This window comes from Tachyglossus aculeatus, chromosome 4, assembly GCF_015852505.1.
Source record: "Tachyglossus aculeatus isolate mTacAcu1 chromosome 4, mTacAcu1.pri, whole genome shotgun sequence".
Classification (NCBI taxonomy): domain Eukaryota; kingdom Metazoa; phylum Chordata; class Mammalia; order Monotremata; family Tachyglossidae; genus Tachyglossus; species Tachyglossus aculeatus.
This window is the reverse complement of record NC_052069.1, coordinates 111,111,810-111,131,204: the sequence shown is the minus strand read 5'-3', so window position 1 is coordinate 111,131,204 and position 19,395 is coordinate 111,111,810. Positions and strand designations below refer to the sequence as shown.

General features: G+C 45.2%; 1 protein-coding gene across 1 annotated transcript in view; it reads right to left on the bottom strand.

Annotated features, from left to right (window-relative positions):
- Positions 1-15,898, bottom strand: part of FAM163B (family with sequence similarity 163 member B) — a 60,538-nt gene extending 44,640 nt beyond the window's left edge. Inside the window, exon 1 of the mRNA XM_038745220.1 lies at positions 15,616-15,898. The gene's annotated coding sequence lies outside the window, so the exon portion shown is untranslated. The remainder of the gene's footprint in view (positions 1-15,615) is intronic.
- Positions 15,899-19,395: the final 3,497 nt, after the last annotated feature.

The following is a 19,395-nucleotide window of genomic DNA, read 5'->3' as shown; positions in this document are numbered from 1 at the left end:
CTTGTCAGCTGTGTGACTTTGGGCACGTCACTTCACTTCTCTGAGCCTCAGTTACCTCATCTGTAAAATGGGGATTAAGACTGTGAACCCCACGTGGGACAACCCGATCACCTTGTGTCCCCCCAGTGCTTAGAACAGTGCATCGCACAGTGTAAGAGCTTAACAAATGCCATTATTATTATTATAAACAGGCATATTCCCTGCTCACAGTGTGCTTTCAGTGTAGGACTGGAGGAGACAGATGTTAATATAAATAAATAAATTACAGATATGTACATAAGTTCTGTGGGGCTGGGACGGGGGGAGGGGCAAAGGGAGCAAATCAGAGAGACTCCGAAGGGAATGGGAGAGGTGGAAAGGGGGGCTCAGTCAGGGAAGGCCTCTTGGAGGAGATTTGCCTTCAATAAGGCTTTGAAGGAGTGGGGGAGTCATTGTCTGTTGGATTTAAAGAGGGAGAGAGCTCTAACCAGAGGCAAAACATGGGCAAGGGGTCAGCAGCAAGATAGATGAGATCGCGGCACAGTGAGAAAGTTAGCATTAGAGGAGTGAAGTGGATGGGCTGGGTTGTAGTTTGATAGGGAGGTGAACGGACAACCACTGGAGATTTTTTGAAGAATGGAGAGGTAAGGACTGAACAGTTTTTAGAAAAATGATCTGGGCAACAGAGTGAAATATGGATTGGAGAGGGGAGAGACAGGAGGCAGAGGGGTCATCGAGAACTGAATATAACAGAAGAGGTCAACAGAATGTGTTTGGCCAGAAGGAGGAACATAAAATCTTCCCCAAGGAAAGAGGCATGAACCTGGTATTAACCATTTGGCTCCCTGTGGAAAGTCAAAGGTAGATTATTCAATAGTCAATAATCAAATAGTTAAAGCATTTTGTTTAGAGAAAATAAGTTCCTTGTAGGCAGGGATCGTGAGTATCTACTCCTCTGTATTAAGCACAGAAAGTGCTCAATAAATGCCACTGATACACTGACTGACTGAAAGAGAGAAGCAGGAAAGTCACAGGAAAGTGAGCTCATTTCCCTCAAGTTAACCCAGTAAGCTTCTTGGGGGCTCAACTGGGGAGGTTCAGAAGCAGCTGCCATTTTGATTTATTCCCCTCTGTGGCCAAAGAGGGGACTCAGAGATGGCAGACCCCTTATGACTGTGGGGGTCACATGAGTGGGTCCAATCAATCGATCAACTGTATTTATTGAGTACTTACTGTGTGCAGAGCACTGTACTAAGAGCTTGGGAGAGTACAATATAACAGAGTTGGTGGACACATTCCTTGACCACAATGAGCTTACAGTCTAGAGGGGGAGACAGTCATCAATATAAAGGATCCAGCTGGAGCCCTGGGCATTCCTAATGCAGGGTCCTGATTCGTTCATTCAGTCATATTTATTGAGCACTTACTTTGTGCAGAGCACTGTACTAAGCACTTGGGAAGAACAGGTCGGAAACATATAGAGATGGTTTCCACCCAGAAATGGGCTCACAGTCTAGAAGGGGGAAATGCTGGTTCTGACTCCACCACCAGCAAGAAAAAGGGATTAATGGCTTCTACAGGCGAAAGGCATTTTCAACCTTTGCTCCCAGTTTTGGAGGGCACTATACTTCAAGGTTCAGGGCTTCATGGGCCAGGTTGACTCATTTAAACAAGCCTCAGGGGAAGGATCTCAGCTTTAAGGAGGGGGGCATTACTAATTGTGGCCTAATGGAAAGAGCACGGGCTTGGGAGTTAGAGGATATGGGTTCTAATTCAGGCTCTGCCACATGCCTGCTGTGTGATCTTGGGCAACAATAGTGATGGTATTTGTTAAGCACTTACTATGTGCCAAGCACTGTTCTAAGCACTGGGGTAGATATGCAATAATCAGGTTGTCCCTCATGGGGCTCACAATCTTCATCCCCATTTTACAGATCAGATAAATGAGGCACAGAGAAGTTAAATGGTTTGCCCAAGGTCACACAGCAGACAAGTGGTGAGCTGGGATTAGAACCCACTACCTCTGACTCCCAAGCCAGTGCTCTTTCCACTAAACCACGCTGCTTCTCAATTCACCAAACTTCTCTGTGTCTCAGATCCCTCAGTTGCAAAATGGGATTCAATACCTGTTCTCCCTCCTACTTAGACTGTGAGTCCCATGTGGGATCTACATATCTTATAATAATGATGGCATTTATTAAGCACTTACTATGTGCAAAGCACTTTCTAAGTGCTGGGGAGGTTACAAGGTGACCAGGTTGTCCCTTGGGGGGCTCACAGTCTTAATCCCCATTTTACGGATGAGGTAACTGAGGCACAGAGAAGTTAAGTGACGTGCCCAAAGTCACGCAGCTGACAATTGGTGGAGCCAAGATTTGAACCCATGACCTCTGACTCCAAAGCCCATGTTCTTTCCATTGAGCCACGCTGCTTTAACTCTTAATATAATACTTGGTACATACTGAGAGCTAAACAAATGCAATAATCTTAGGAGAAGCAGTGTGGCTCAGCAGAAAGAGCACGGGCTTTGGAATCAGGGGTCATGGGTTCAATCCTGACTCTGCCACTTGTCAACTGTGTGACTTTGGGCAAGTCACTTAACTTCTCTGTGCCTCAGTTACCTCATCTGTAAAATGGGGATGAAGACTGTGAGCCCCCTGTGGGACAACCTGATCACCTTGTAACCTCCCCAGTGCTTAGAGAAGTGCTTTGCACATAGTAAGCACTTAATAAATGCCATTATTATTACTATTATTAATTTATCCCTCTAGGCTGTAAATTCGTAATGTGCAGGGAACACGTCTGCTAATTCTATTATGTAGTGCTCTCCCCAGTACTTAGTTCTGTATACTACACATAGTAAGCACTCAGTAAATACCATCTACTGATTAATAGTAAAGCTAATAATAACAGTTGTAGTATTTGTTAAGCATTTACTAGATGCCAAGCACTGTGCTAAATGCTGAGGTAGATCCAAGATAATCAGGTTGGTCACGGTCAGTCCTTGTCCTACAATGGGGTTAAAAGTTTGGTGAGAGAGAGAAGAGGTGTTGAATCCCCCATTTTACAGATGAGGAAACTGAGGCACAGAGAAATAAAATGAAGTACCCAATATCATACAGCAGGCAAGTGGCAGACTAGCTAAAACAAGAACCCAAATCTGACTTTCAAGGCCGAGCTCTTTCTAGTAGCCAACACTGCTTTTCTTCAGTATGCAGAAGAGAAACCCAGTTTGTGGTTGTGGAAGTGAACTCAGAAGGAATTTTTTTCTTCCAGATGTTATGGAAATGACAATTTATCCCATGTGGGCCCGACATATAGTTATAATCATAATAAAATATAATTATATTTATTTATATTGATGCTACTGATGCCTGTCTACTTGTTTTGTTTTGTTGTCTGCCTCCCCCGTTCTAGACTGTGAGTCCATTGTTGGGTAGGGATTGTCTCTATTTGTTGCCAAATTGTATTTCCAAGTGCTTAGTACAGTGCTCTGCACACCGTAAGTGCTCAATAAATACGATTGAGTGAATGAATGAATGATTCCTTGAAGAAATAAATAATTCCCGAGCCAGGACTGTGAGGGGTCTGTATGCAATGGCTTATCACATGAGCTGATCTGTCAGCTTTCTTGCTATGACTGCCCCATCCCTCTTCCTAAGAGTCACTACGGTGGGGTTGAGTCAGCCATTCTATTGCAAACCTTGCAACTCTTGTGCCCAGAGCAGTCATTGGTGATTGATGGGGAAACAGAGAGGGAAAGTTCCTGCTGGGAGCAATTTTTATTTTATCAATTGTCCCTTTCAAAAAAAAATTGAGTCCAGCTACTTATAAGTGAATGAGGGCAAGTTAAGAGTCCATCTTGCAGATGAGATTAAAAAAAAAATTCCCCATATCTGCAGCCATTCATTCAGAGGTGTGAGAAGTGGTATTAACCCCGTGAATGCACCAGATGAGAATTTAAGCCTCGCATTGCAATCTGATGGTTTAAATTCTTCTCTGTCTCTTGATCTCTGACTGCTGTGAAGGGCTGAAGTGCTGTTGTAAAATAACTAGGGGCATTCTATTCCAGAGCAAGTACCCCTTCCACTGAAAGGGGCAAAGTTTTCTATGAGAAACAGGTTTCCTCACAAGGCTTCACTATGTATGATATGCACTGGGCAGGCACAGAATTCACAGACTACATAGACCTTCAAGCACACACCCGATATCCAAACTGTAAAACACTCTCCACTCAAATACACCACAGGTATACACATCCACCCCATCACACACCCTACACATTATCCAAATTTCTACAATACTGTAACACATATACACCAATTTATTTATTTGTTTACATTAATGTCTGTCTCCCCCTCTAGACTGTAAGCCCTTTGTGGGCAGGGTATTTGTCTGTCTTTTGTACAATAGAACAAAATGCTTAGTACAGTGCCCAGCATGCAGTAAGTGCTCAATAAATACAATTGACTGATAAATCAATCATTTATTGACTGACCACACACATGAATCCATCCAATCCCTCTCTCAACATCCAATACACACCATACTCCAAAACACTTAACCCTAGGCCTCTTAATACACAATGTATGCCACCATCTCCAAACCCTTTTTCCCCACCAATCAATCAGTAGCTTTCATTGTGTACTTACTGTTTGCAGAGCACTGTATCAAGCACTTGGGAGAGAACTATACAATCTGGTTGGTAGACATGATCTCTGCCCTCAAGAAGCTTACTATCTAGTGGGGGAGATAGACATTACTAAAATCCCCAACTTCCTTCCAACATAATCTCCTATACTTCTTCCAGAAAGCAATTTTTGAATTTGAATTAGCAATGCTAATTTAATGTCCTGTGGACTTTCAGGGAGAAAAGTTGCTTTTAAAGGAAATATCACTTCCCTCAGAAACAGATGAAAACAACAACGATCATTCAAGAGCCTGAGTTGTTCTCCTATTTATAATTGAAATTTGTTAGCAATTAGTGGGAGATCTCATGAGGGAAATTCCATAAAGGTAAAATTAAAGTTGGCTTTATTTTTATGTAAATGGCCTCGTACCAAGCATAAGCTCTTTACATAATGATTGATTTTTAACTAACTCCAAACACAGGTAAATAACAGAAGGTTTGGAGTTTCTAATGTACCCTACAGGCTGGGAAGGAAGCCATTTGTTCGCTTGTAGCTTGTAGAGAAGCAGTGTGACCTCATAGGTAGACCACTAGCCTGGGAGTCAGAAGGACCTGGGTTCTAATCCTGGCTCTGCTGCTTTTCTGCTGTGTGACCTTGGGCAAGTCAGTTCACTTCCTCCATACCTCAGTTACCTCATCTGTAAAATAGGGATTAAGACTTTGAGCCTTTTGAGGGTCATGGACAGTGTCCAACCTTTTTTCTACCTCAATGCTTAGTACAGTTCCTGGCACATAGTACACACCTAACAAATACCCCCCAAAAAGTGCAGGTTAGATCTTATCTTAAAGAAATGATCCCCTTCTAGATCTGGACTGGAAGGGCACATTGCAGGACATTGCTGCTGAGAATTTATGTATTGAAATGTTTAAGGACAACATAGTTTCCAAGGAAACATAGCCACAAGTTCTAGGATCTATGTTAAAACAAGAAAACCAGAAGCACATTACAGGACCAAAGGTTTTCTTACTTTGTACTGCACTGCCCGCAGATAACAGTTTACAAAATACATGTTACTTTGCCCACTATGAAGAGTGTGTCAAGGGATTTTCTGAGCCCAAATTTGAAAAATGCTTGTGTCTATTTGATGTGAAAACCATTTTTCAGTCTCCTCCTGCTGTAGGTAGTAAAGCTACATTTGTAAACTTTCAACAGCAAATACTCAAGCAAGTGCCATTTGAAACCTTGATATAAACATGATACTTAACAGCTGATAAGTGTGGTCCTTAGCAGATGTTAAATGCTACTGGTAATGACTACCAAATACAGTCAATAGGTAATACTCGATTTTATTACTCTTGGTGGGGCTTGGGGGTAATTTTTCTCTTTCCTCCCCAAACCCTTCAGTTTCTCACTGATATAATTTGGCAAAATAATAAAAACTGACACTAGGGGGACATGGAGACTTTTGCTAGATTCCTCCTGTGCCTTGGTGCTGGTTTCATCAGGCAGTGTGTGAGAACCCTTTTCGACATCATCTTCTTTCACTCTTCGTGCCCTTGTTCCAAGTGAGGTGACCCAGGTCAGTGAGTACACTCAGTGGACAACTGTCACCATGACAAATAGAATGGAGTCCTGGGCAGGAGGAAAAGAGGTGTTGTATTCAACCTGCTCATGTGCCCTGAAGCTCACTTGGCTCTGTCACACCAACAGGATGATATGTTCCAGTGAAGGTGGTATCCAGAGAGTCCACCAGTATCCTGGTTCTTTATCCTTCTCGCCTTAGTTCAGGCAGGTGGCATGAAAATTCTTCACCTGCCTGGTGGCAGGCAGCAAGGAAGAAATGGGGGAATTGATTCTAGATAAGAGGCTGAGCCCTGAGCCCAGGTTTGTCTCTTCGGGGGTGCTGAAATAAACTTGAGCTTAAACCCATGAGCATGTTGGCTTTCCAAGTCCTGGACCAGAGAGAGGAGACTCCCACTGGCTCATCTCGGTGTTTTCCTGAAACACCCAAGGGACCAAGACTTTCATTCATGCAATCATAGTTATTGAGCACTTACTTTGTGTGGAGCACTGTACTAAGCACTTGGGAGAGTACAGTACAACAAAAACAGACACATTCCCTGCACGCAATGAGCTTTCAGTCTCGTCTAGACTTCTGGGGGCAGGACGTTCATTCATTCATTCATTCAATCATATTTATTGAGCGGAGGGGAGCTTTGTGGGGACCCCCTGGGGCAAAAGCAGGGACAGTTCTGGGCCCTTGGCCAGCGACCTCTAATGGCAACAATGAACTGTCCTTTTCAGGGCAGGACTTTCCTTTGGCAAGTCACTTGACTTCTCTGTGCCTCAGTTTCTTCATCTGTGAAATGGGGATGAAATATCTGTCTTTTAGACTGTGAGCCCACTGTTGGGTAGGGACTGTCTCTATGTGTTGCCAACTTGTACTTCCCAAGCGCTTAGTACAGTGCTCTGCACACAGTAAGCGCTCAATAAATATGATTGATTGATTGATTGATCTGTCTCTCCCCACTCCAGTCATTGTTCTAAAAAAACGTTCAGGACATGTCACTCCGCTCCTCAAAAAACTCCAGTGGTTGCCCATCCGACTCTGTATCAAACAAAAACTCCTCACCATTGGCTTTAAAGCACTCCATCACCTTGCCCCCCTTACCTCACCTTACTTCTCTCCTTCTACAACCTAGCCAACACACTTTGCTCCTGTAGTGCTAACCTTCTCTCTGTGCCTCAATTGCGCCTTTCTTGCCACCAACCCCTAGTCCACATCCTGCCTCTAGCCTGGAAAGCCCTCCCTCCTCAAATCTGACAGACAATTACTCTCCCCCCCCAGCTTCAAAGCCTTACTGATGGCACATCTCTTCCAAGAGGCCTTCCAGACTAAGCCCCACTTTTCCTCATCTCCCACTCCCTTCTGCATCTCTCTGACTTGTTGCTTTTGCTCTTCTCCCCTTCCCAGTCCCACAGCATTTATGTACAACACATGTACATAGCTGTAATTTTATTTGTTTGTATTGATGTCTGTCTCGCCCCTCTCGACTGTAAGATCACTGAGGGAAGGGGATGCCACTGTTCATTGTTGTACTGTACTTTCCCAAGCACTTAGTACAGTGCTCAGCACACAGTAAACACTCAATAAATATGAATGAATGGAAGAATGAATGAACTTGTTCTCCCTCTTCCTTAACCTGCATACCCCAAATGGAACAGGGACTGTTTCTGACCGGTTTATCTTATGTCTACACCAATGCTTAGTACAGTGCTTGGCATGGAGTAAGCATTTAACAAATGGTGCAAAAAGATTACTTGTAATAAAGTCTGATCAAAGAATTCCAAGGCATTTGTCATATCTGACAGACAATTACTCTCCCCATCTTCAAAGCCTTATTGAAGGCACATCTCCTCCAAGCGGCCCTCCCTGACTAAGCCCTCATTTTCTCTTCTCCCACTCCCTTCTGCATTGTCCTGACTTTCTCCCTCTATTCACCCTCCGTCAGCCCCACGGCACTTACGTACTATCTGTAATTTATTTATTTATTTATATTAGTGTCTCTCTCCCCCTCTAAACTGTAAGTTCACTGTGGGCAGAAAGTATGTCTACCAACTCTGTAATATTGTTATACTGTATTCTTCCAAGCACTCAGCATAGTACTCTACATGCAGTAAGCACTCAATAAATATGATTTTTGACTGATTAATTAATTGAAAACCTGAAGGGAGGCTGGGTGTAGGGAGTGTCTTGAAGATATCAGGCTTGGGGAACCCTCACCACAGCCAATTTTCTCTTAGATCTCAGTCAAACCTTTTCGTTGAGTCAGATGGTTTGCTAGTGACCCTAGTGCAAGAGTTTAAGGTCAAGATTTTGCAATGAAATGTGTGAGCAAAACAGCAGTTCCCCTGAGGCTCAGGATGCTGCTGAGGCCTGGACTGTGATGTCAGTCTTCTCCCACTGAATCAGTTCTGTCCATGGGTAGTTATGGAAGCTGTGGCTTTTCCAGAAGATCCCAACCCAACGGAAAGCCTAAGGATGGATGGGAGGGATGGGGTGGGGGGGGGTAGGGGGAGGCTGGCTTGAACATGGAGTTGCTTTCAGTCTAATTCAAGCAACGGATTCCATTCCATGTCCTGAGCATTCTTCTTCTCAAGAATAGTAAATCCAGATACCACCTGTGCATTACTCTGCCTGGTTCTGGCAATGCTCCAAGGACAAGCTAATTAGACTGGGATCCAATTCCTTCACAGTGAGAATATGAGGAGGACATTGCAGTGACAGCCATGGGGAGATGTCAATCACTGATTTGCTGCTCTGTTGGCTTCCATGTGGAATCCAGGAGCATCCTCTTTTCCTAGGACCCTTACACTATCCTTTCCCAAGTAGCTCTTACCTCTTAATTGGGAAGTTTCCCCTGAATGGTTAAACTGATGCTGAGCATTATCCTGGAAAAGAGGTCTTCCATGGAGCTAAGATATCCCCAAGGGCTCATTCAGAGACAGATCGACCTGCAGAAGGACTTGAAAATTTGACCCATGAAAAACATACCTGAAAGCAAACAGGTCAACTGAAAAGCTAAATCAGGGATTCATTTCAGGTGAAGCCAAAAAGAAGCCTACTGCTTGAGGGAAAGAGTCTGCTGGGAATTTGGATCACTTTACTTCCTATCTGGCCTTGCTATGATCATATTGAGCACTTACAATTGAACAAGTAGGCATGATTCCTGCTACCAAGGATCTTATGTTCTCATTTGGGAGGCAGTAAGACAACCAAGTAAAAGTTATGGTTATAAGCAGTGTAGCCCAGTGGATAGAGCACAGGCCTGGAAGTCAGAGGGCCTGGGTCCTGCCACTTTTCATTCATTCATTCAATCATATTTATTGAGCGCTTACTGTGTGCAGAGCACTGTACTAAGCACTTGGGAAGTACAAGTTGGCGACACACAGAGACGGTCCCTACCCAACAACGGGCTCACAGTCTAGAAGGGGAAGGCAGGTCATCCTGAAGGTGTTACCCCTTTTCCACAAAAGAACAGGGTAGCAGTCTAAGATGCCAGCTTCAGTGCTCAGAAAAACAGAGATTCTGAAGCATCTGCGGTCCCGTTTCCAGGGAAAACTGGCTCCAGAGCCAGGGACTGTTCATTCATTCATTCAATCGTATTTATTGAGCGCTTACTGTGTGCAGAACACTGTACTAAGTGCTTGGGAAGCACAAGTTGGCAACTGTTACTTCCGCTAGGGTACGCAGATCCCTCTCCTTGCTAGAGCAGCTTAGAAACTGGTCTTTTCTGATATCTGGTGGCTTTCCATTAAGGTTAGGGGTGGGGAGGGGAAGAAGGGGTAGGTGAGATGGCCGGGGGAGGGAGGGGATGTTTGAGGTGGAGGACGCCACACACAGTTGTCTGCTGTGTGACATTGAACAAGTCACTTAACTTTTCTGCATCCCAGTTACCTCATCTGCAAAATGGGGATTAAGACTGTGAACCCTATAGGGGACAGGGACTATGTTCAACCTGATTCTCTTGTATCTAGTCCAGTGGTTAGTACAGTGTCTGGTGCATAGTAAGTGCTTAACAGACAGCATTTTAAAAAAGTGATAATAATAATAATGATGGTATTTGTTAAGTACTTACCATATGCCAAGCACTGTTCTAAGCACTGGGGTAGATACAAGGTAATCAGGTTGTCCCACGTGAGGCTCACAGTCTTAATCCCCATTTTACAGACGAGGTAACTGAGGCACAGAGAAGTTAAGTGACTTGCCCAAGGTCACACAGCAGACAAATGGTGGACCGGGCTTAGAACCTACAACCTCTGACTTCCAAACCCATGCTCTTTCCACTGAGCCACACTGCTTCTCATGTGATAGGGGGTTGAGTCTCAAATGCATAGGTGACACTGAAGGGAGGCAAAATAGGGAGGGGAGATGAGAGGTTAGTCAGGGAAGGCTTCCTGGGGGAGACATGATTTGAGTAGGGCTTGACGTTGGGAAGAATGGTGGTCAGTCAGATATTAAGGTTTGGAGAGAGGGTTTGATCAAGGGGTCGGTGACAAGAGAGATGAGAGTGTGGCCCAGGGATAGGTGAGCAGTAAGGTGAGGTGAGAGCCATTTGGGTCACAGAACAAAAGGGGTTTATAGGAAGAAAATTGTGAGAATCTTTAACCACTTAGTTCCATCAGTCCCCACACACTTAGGGAGGGGCATAAAGATGAAAGTGTTGGTCCCCTATGTCCTCATCCATATGACAGAAACTCCATAAATAAAAAACCCTCTAAACTGATTTTCTAGGCACCATGAGGGCTTCAGAAACTGAAACCATTATATATCTCATTCAGGTGACACTACAGCGAGCGCTGAAATGCAGCCCCTTCTGGGGAGAAACATTGTTTACACTTAGCACACCAAGTTGGTTAAAAGCCCCTGCCTTTGATGCAATACTCCAGAAAACAAGCCAAAACAAAAGGAAAGGGAGCAAGAGGGCACAAGAATAGAATTGGGGACAGATCATTCCCTTTGGCTCATGTAAAAGCACTCATGGAGTGTCCCTTACAGCATTCAAATTTGGAGAGAAAATGTTCCTGTCTCTCTTGCTCTTCTACTTGTCAAGAGCTTACTGTGCGCAGAGCACTGTACTAAGCACTTGGGAGAGTATAACAGAGTTGGTAGACACATTTACAGTCTAGATGGGGAGAAAGACATGAATATAAATAAATAAATTACAGCTATGTACACCAGTGCTATGGGGCCGAGGGTGGAGTGACCGAAGTGTGCAAATTCAAGTACAAGGACCAACAAGGTTACAACCAGAATGGAGTTTTGCAGGGAGGGAGGGTGCATTTTCTCCGTGCTTCATCTGTGCTAGTCTCCCTCTCCATGAGCTCCTAAGGTGAATATCAAAGGGATCAATAAGCCCCCAAGGCTGCTTAATGTAACAAAAGCTTGCTGGCTAATGGCTCATGGGGACTGCAGCATCCCTGCTCACTCTTCGGGGTTCCTGTGCAAGAAACCCATTTTTTTTGGAAATAATCCAATCTTGCAAGCTGTGTCCACAGACAGTGTCCCAGAAGGGAGACAAGTGTCCAAAGCTTATTCCTGTTTCTCTCTTGACCCTGGATTTTAGAATCAGATGTAATTTACTGACTCAATAAACCATTCTATAATTGTGCTCTTTTTCCCCCTCTCCTGAACACTGCAATTATTCACACACTAGACTTTTGCTGCCATTGTTTTTGGGAGGAAGTGGAGGAAGTGCATCAGCTTAAAGCATTAATTACAGCAGCAGAGACCTGGTCTATTTTACAAAAATCCCATCGTAACTCTTCGCTAGGTAACTGAGAGAGATCTTTCTGCTCGGTTTGCCCTTTTGTTCAGCACCTTGAAGAGTTCTCCCTAGTTTGCTTTCCTAACCTTAGGAAAGTGAACCAAAAAAGGAAAGCATGCTGGGAAGATGGGAGGTTCTTAGGATTCTCTTCCCTAACCTCCCATCCCCAAATATATGGGAGCTGGGTGAGAAAGCAACACAATCCAGCTCCCTCAAATAATTCCCTCCTCCTTCTCTTCCTCCTTCTCTTAACTTCACCAGGCAATGAGGACTGGGCCCAGTGCCCCAGGAAGCCCAACCTCCACAGCATTAGAGAATCTATCTGTAATTTATTTGGTTATATTAATGTCTGTTTCTCTTTCTAGACTGTAAGCTCATTGTGGACAATGAACACATCTACGAGAAGCAGCGTGGCTCAGTGGAAAGAGCAAGGGCTTTGGAGTCAGAGGTCATGGGTTCAAATCCCGGCTCCACCACTTGTCAGCTGTGTGACTTTGGGCAAGTCACTTAACTTCTCTGTGCCTTAGTTACCTCATCTGTAAAATAGGATTAAGACTGTGAGCCCCACGTGGGACGACCTGATCACCTTATAACCTCCCCAGCGCTTAGAGCAGTGCTTTGCACATAGTCAGCACTTAATAAATGCCATTATTATTATCATTATTACCAACTTTGTTATATTGTGCTCTCCTATGTGCTTAATACAGTGATCTGCACACAGTAAACACTCAGTAAGTGGGATTGATTGATTGATTAACACTCTATTTTAAGGAAGAGCATATGCAGTCCCTTCAGGAAGGCTGGTTTTGCCACCCAGATCAGCCTGAAAATCAGGACATTATTGTTTGAAATTCAGTTTCCCATGAGATAATTCACTTTGTCTGCAAAACTATCTTTAGTGGTCAATTCTCACTTACAAGCCTGATCTAAACTCAATCTGCCAGCCACGCGGGAGGAGAGATGGGTAACCAGTTGAAAACAACAACCCTTTCAGAACGTTCTTACCTCCCTCTCTGGAAGCAATTTTCCAGACCTCCTTTCCTGTTGCATGCAGGCTTCTCCTGCCAGCACAAGACTAACTCTGGCAGGGTTCTAGCAGCCTGTCCATCCTGCTGACATTGTTCATCCTGACTCTTATTCAGTAACACAGCCACTTCTTCCTCGTTCTCCCTTGCTTTCCCACCATCTTATACTGTGTTCATCCTTTTTTATAGCAAATAATAATAATAATAATAATAATAAGAAGAAGAAGAAGAAGAAGAAGAAGAAGAAGAAGAAGAGGAAGAAGAGGAAGAAGAGGAAGAAGAGGAAGAAAGAAGAAGGGGAAGAAGAAGAAGGGGAAGAAGAAGAAGGGGAAGAAGAAGAAGGGGAAGAAGAAGAAGGGGAAGAAGAAGAAGGGGAAGAAGAAGAAGGGGAAGAAGAAGAAGGGGAAGAAGAAGAAGAAGAAGAAGAAGAAGAAGAAGAAGAAGAAGAAGAAGAAGAAGAAGAAGAAGAAGAAGAAGAAGAAGGAGGAGGAGGAGGAGGAGGAGGAGGAGGAGGAGGAGGAGAAGAAGAAGAAGGAAGAAGGAAGAAGGAAGAAGAAGAGGAAGAAGGAGAAGGGGAAGAAGAAGAGGAAGAAGAGGAAGAAGAAGAAAAGAAGAAAAGAAGAAGTAGAAAAGAAAAGGAAGAAGAATGTTTGCTAAGTGCTTTCTTTGGGCCAGGTACTGTATTAAGCACTGGGTTAGATAAAAAGTAATCAGGTTGGACACAGTCCAGGTCCTACACGGTGCTCAGAATCGTAATCCCCATTTTACAGATGAGGTAACTGAGGCACAGAGAAGTGAAGTGACTCACCCAAGGTCACACAGCAGACAGGTAGTGGAGCCAGAATTAGAACCCAGGTCTTTCTGACTCCCAGGCCAATGCTGCACTATCCACTAGGTGACACTGCTTCTTCCTCCTTGGCACCTCTTCTCATTCAACCTTAATCCATCAGAAATCCCAGAGTTTTCACTTCTCCTTCCTCACTGAGCCAAACAGAAGCACTGTGGGACCTCGATCCCAACTCCCATGGGAGAAACTTCTCCAGGGCCTGGGGCTCAAACATTCTCTGGGAGAGGGTGTGCCTTACTGGAGGAGCTGAGGGGTCCGGAATTGAAGAGTTGAGCTGAGTTGCTGTATTGCATTTTCCAAGCAGTTAGTACAGTGCTCTGCACACAGTAAGCACTCAATAAACACTAATGAATGAATGAATTGAGGAATGAGGAGGCTGTAGCTCCTTGTGGGTAGGTATCATGTCTACCAACTCAGTTATATTGTATTCTCCCAAGCGCTTAATATAGTACACTGACTGAGGGTATCTGAGACCCGAAAGGGAGAGTTAGAGTATGGATTCTGATTGTTTTCTGACAGGTTTCTGATGTTTTTCTAGTCTGTAAACTCATGGGCAAGGAACTTGTCTACTAACTCTGCTATATTGTATGCTCCCAAGTGCTTAGTACAGTTCTTTGCACACAGTAAAAGCTCGATAAATACTACTGACTGATCATTTGATTGATAGGGTCTCTTTGAGAGGGAAGAGGAATTGATTGATTGATAGGGTCTCTTTGAGAGGGAAGAGGAATTTTTCCTGCTCCACCAGCGAGATGAAATGACACAACCTTTAGAGTGAGGTTGGAGTTCCTTCTCACCCTTTCTTCTGCTTCCTCCTTGAAGTAAGGTCAGATGACCTTGTATGAATATACACAGGCAAACACAGGGGGAGGGGAAGAGGGAGAAAGAAAACCCTTGGCAGTGAATTCTTGAGCATTCATCATCATCATCATCATCATCATCTCATCATCATCATGATAATCTCATCATCATTATTAGTGTTTATTGAGCACTAACGATGTGCAGAGCTTGTATCCATCCCAGTGCCTAGCACATAGTAAGGACTTAACAAATACCACAGTAATTATTATGAAGCCCTGGGGAGAGTACTCTAAAAAAGAGTGGGTAGACACATTCTCTGCCCACAAGAAACTTATAGTCTAGAGGGGACTAGAATAGAATATATAATATAGGATTGGGGGATAATTTTAATTCCCACCTGGAATTTAGCTCCCATCGACTGAGCAAAACCAGAAGGGAAAAATAGGAAAATTGTAGTACTGGAAAGGAGAAGAGGAAATAGGGACGGACTTTCCTCCTGCTATCACCTGGCTGGGAAAGTTTTCTTCCTTCTTGTCCTAATGGAAACGTAATGTACCAGGCAGTATAGCCATCTCAAGCCTCTTAGGTTTTTTCCCCTCCCCTGCCCGCAAAGGGAAGGGGAAGAGTCTCCATCACCCCAGAAACCAGTATCAGCTCTGGTCAAATGATGGTTATGTTCCTAGGCTGCGAGTTGGCTCTGCCCGTGCCCAAGGACAGCAAACAGAGGAGGGGGCGAGGTGGGCAGGTGGCCAGGTGCAACGAGGAAAGGAAGGGGTATTCTGCAGGAAAAGCGATCCCCCCACTCAAATAACGTCGGGGGGAGGGGAGGAGGGGTGGAAGAAGAGGAGAAGGAAGAGGAAGAGGAGGTGGAGGGTCTGGAGACTAAAGTGAAAAGACTGAGGTTTGAGAGTCATAAATCCCTACTCCCAAGCCCCTCACCGCCCCCCTCGCACCCCTTCCCCTCTGACCCCCGCCGCTGGGCTTTTCTATCCTGGAGACCTTACCTTGAACCCCGAGATTTGTCCTTGGTCCTAGGAAAGCGGGAGCTCTGTCCAAGCTTCCAGCAAGGAGCGCATCAGGGAGACCAAATAGCAGCAGCAGCAGCAGCAGAGACCGGTCCCAAAGATGCTAGCGGTGGCCCCCGCCGATCATGTCCGGGCTACGGCTGGGGGGCATTTTGGGGTGCAAACGGTGGCGGTGAAGGGGCTCCCCACTCCCTCCCCGGGGGACAATGGTCTTCCCACCGACGGCAGTGGGTGATTCTGGCGATGCTGCCAGTCCTGGAGCTGGTGCTGTTTGCTTTCCCCCTGCCCCTCCCGCCTGGCCGATGCCCGGGCTGCTTGGCGAGCTGCATGCGCCCTGCGCCAGCCCAGGCCTGGGGAAGGGGCGCGCGCGCATCGCCGGGCACAGTGTGGGGGCGGGGAGAGACAGTTTGGGGCCGCCTGCTCCGAGCCATTCCCCAGCTAGGTCCCGCTCTCTGTCCATGGTTCTTAAAGTCCAAGTCCTGCCCTTTACCCTCCTCTCCAGGGTGGGCGACCCCAGGTCCCACCGGAGACGGGTGGTGGAGCCGGGATTAGAACCCACGACCTCTGACTCCCAGGGCTGCCTCCTAGGTGGGACTTCCCCTGTGAGCCCAGCCCCGGAAAAGAGGGTCCCAGAAATGTGGAGACCCACAGCTCCTTCCTTGTGGTGAAGTGAATAACAATAATGGGAATAGTGACGGTATTTTTTAAGCGCTTACTACGTGCCAAGCGCCGTTCTAAACGCTGAGGGAGATACAAGGAAATCAGGTTGTCCCGCGTGGGGCTCACAGTCTTAATCCCAATTTTACAGATGAGGTAACTGAGGCCCAGAGAAGTGAAATGACTTGCCCAAAGTCACACAGCTGATAAATGGTGGAGCCGGGATTAGAACCCACGACCTCTGACTCCCAAGACCCTGCTATTTCCACTAATCCGCTCTGCTCCATGCCAGAGTCCCGTATCTCTTCTTCAGCACCTGGTTTTTTTATGCCATCGTGAAAATTTTCCCAGGGACTCTTGCATTTTCAGAGCCCTGGTCAACCATCCCGACTGGGGCAATGGTATTACTGTGCCCATTCTGCCTACTGAGGAAACTGAGGCCAAGGGAAGCAGCGTGGCTGAGTGGCTAAAGCATGGGTTTGGGAGTCAGAAGGACCTGGGTCTGAATCCCATCTCCTCCACATGTCTGCTGTATGACTTTGGGGAAGTCACTTCACTTCTCCTCACCTCAGTTCCCTCATCCATAAAATGGGAATAAGACTGTGAGTCCCATGGGGGACATGGACTAAGTCCAACCTGATTACCTTGTATCTACCCCAGTGCTTAATACAGTGACTGGCACAAAGAAAGCACTAAGCAAACGCCATTAAAAAAAAGTTCCTTGTCTAAGGCCACCCAGCAGCAGAGACAAGAACTCCAGACCCCGAAGCTCCAGGGTAAGGGCTGGCTTTCTCTCACCAAGCAGCGGGTCTTTTCTTAAGCTTTTGAAGCTCAGGAAAGTCACTCTGAATAGGGGAGTGGACATTTCTCTGTGGTGAATTAATCCCGATCAATTCATAAATCAATGGTATTTATTGAGCACTTACTGTGTGCAGTGCAGTGTCTTTAGTGCTTGGAAGAGTACATTAAAACAGAGTTGGTAGACACGTTCCCTGCCCACAGTGAGACATGTTGTGTTCTTTTTGATTAAAGGACATAACTGGCCTTATACCACTATTAGGTTTTGTCAGTACTTCTTTGACAAGATAATTTTAAAAAAACATTTCTGAAGAGGAATACAGTGGATTTAATCCTTCGGTGAGCTAAGTCCTCACTACCCTCTTTTCCATAGGTGTTCCTGGACTTGTCATTTGAATATTCTACAAATGTCCCTTTTTGGAGATATGGATTGACTCTTGAAGAACAGATAGTGTGAAGAACTGAGGACACTCATATTCAACAAGAGGTGAAAGAGAGCAAAGCAATACATAAATAGCCTACCTACGTGAAGGCAACTGGTGCAGAAAACCTTTTCATGAACGTTGTTCATCAGAATCAAGAGTTTGACAACAGAGTGCCTGTTATCATTTCACAGTTGCTCATGTAATATTCTGCTTAATGAGTGTAAAGAATTCCTAGAGATTTGCTTTTGAACGCATGACTTTTGTTTCCTGGTTCAAATGCACTTTATGGCCTAGTAATATTTCATCTTCCAGGTATCCAGTGGCCAGTCACCACTAACCCTCTAATATATTCTTCCTTGCATAAATGCATTCCCTCTCTAGTCTTGTCTTATGCTGTCATTTCCAACCCATAGCGAAACTACGGATACATCTCTTCCAGAATGCCCCGCTCTCCATCTGCAATTGTTCCAGTGGTGTATCCATAGAGTTTTCTTGGTAAAAACACCATTGCCTCCTTCTGTGCAGTAAGCTTGAGCCTGCACCCTCGACTCTCTCCTGTGCCACTGCTTCCCAGCAGTGAGTTTTGACTTACAAGTGAGTTTTGACTTGTAGCAGATTGCCTTCCACTCGCTGGCCAAGCTAGGGATGGAATGGGTTTGCCTCTGCTTGACTCTCCCTCCCATAGCCAAGACAGGTAGAGTACTGGAAACTCTCCAGGGGCTACCCTGAGAGGGCATTCCCTCTCAGCCCCTGCAATTTATAAATTTGATCTTGAACCTCTTTAGGAATCTCAGTCCTGCTTAACCCTAATGAAAAGAGGTTCCAGCTTCCTCAAGAGGCTTCCCTTGAGAAGCAACATGGTGTCGTGGATAGAGCACGGGCCCGAGAGTCAGAAGGTCATGGGTTCTAATTCCAGCTCTGCCACTTGCCTGCTGTGTGACCTTGGGCGATTCACTTCACTTCTCTGGGCCTCAGTTACAGGATTGAGACTGTGAGCCCCACGTGGGACAGGGACTGTGTCCAAGCTGATTTGCTTGTATCCACCCCAATGCTTAGTACATTGCCTGGCCCATATGAAGCGCTTAATAAATTCCATAATTATTCCCTTAAATTATTTGAATCCCTGTACTAGTTGAGAGAGGAGTCATGTCCAGTCGTGACCTTTCATTTTGGTAAAATGTACTGGGCTGTGTGAGGGCTGGAAGAACAAGAATTACAGTAGGACCATATCCTTTGAACTTTTACTTTTTTGAATATCTTTAACTGAGTTGAAAATGAAATAGCTGCTGGAGCTTGATATTTCTGGATACCCACAGATAATCTGGAGCCATTTTTGAGGTTGTAGGTAAAAGGGATTGTGTGAAGGCATACTGTGAACAAAATAAAGATAAATACTTTCTAGCCACTTCCCAGGTGCGACTGAGCTGACCTGAAAAATTGACAGTTCAGCACACCGATCACTCTGTTCCAAATCGATTAACTATACCTCCTTTTTGGACTAAGAACTCGGAGCTCCCTGTCCCAACCAGGAATTAAATAAAAGGAGCAACATCATTATCAATACCAAACTAGGATCAGTTTTCACCTACTGACTCGGATCCATGATTCATAAAACACTGTCAGGGGAGTAATCCTTGTTTCAGATCTCAGCATCTTAGAAAGGTTATAAAAGAGCAGGAGAGGGAACCATGAAAGGTAACCCAGTAAAATGGAACAATTTCCACTTGAGGACTGCAGGAAAAATTAGGATTCTTCAGACTGTAAAGATAAGGCTGAAGTGAGGGGTTAGGTTGAGGAGGGGTGGGGTGGAGAAGGGTAGGAGGCAAGACTGAGATTTAGTCTCAGTCTGCGTGATCTAGTGTGGTCTAGTAGATACAGC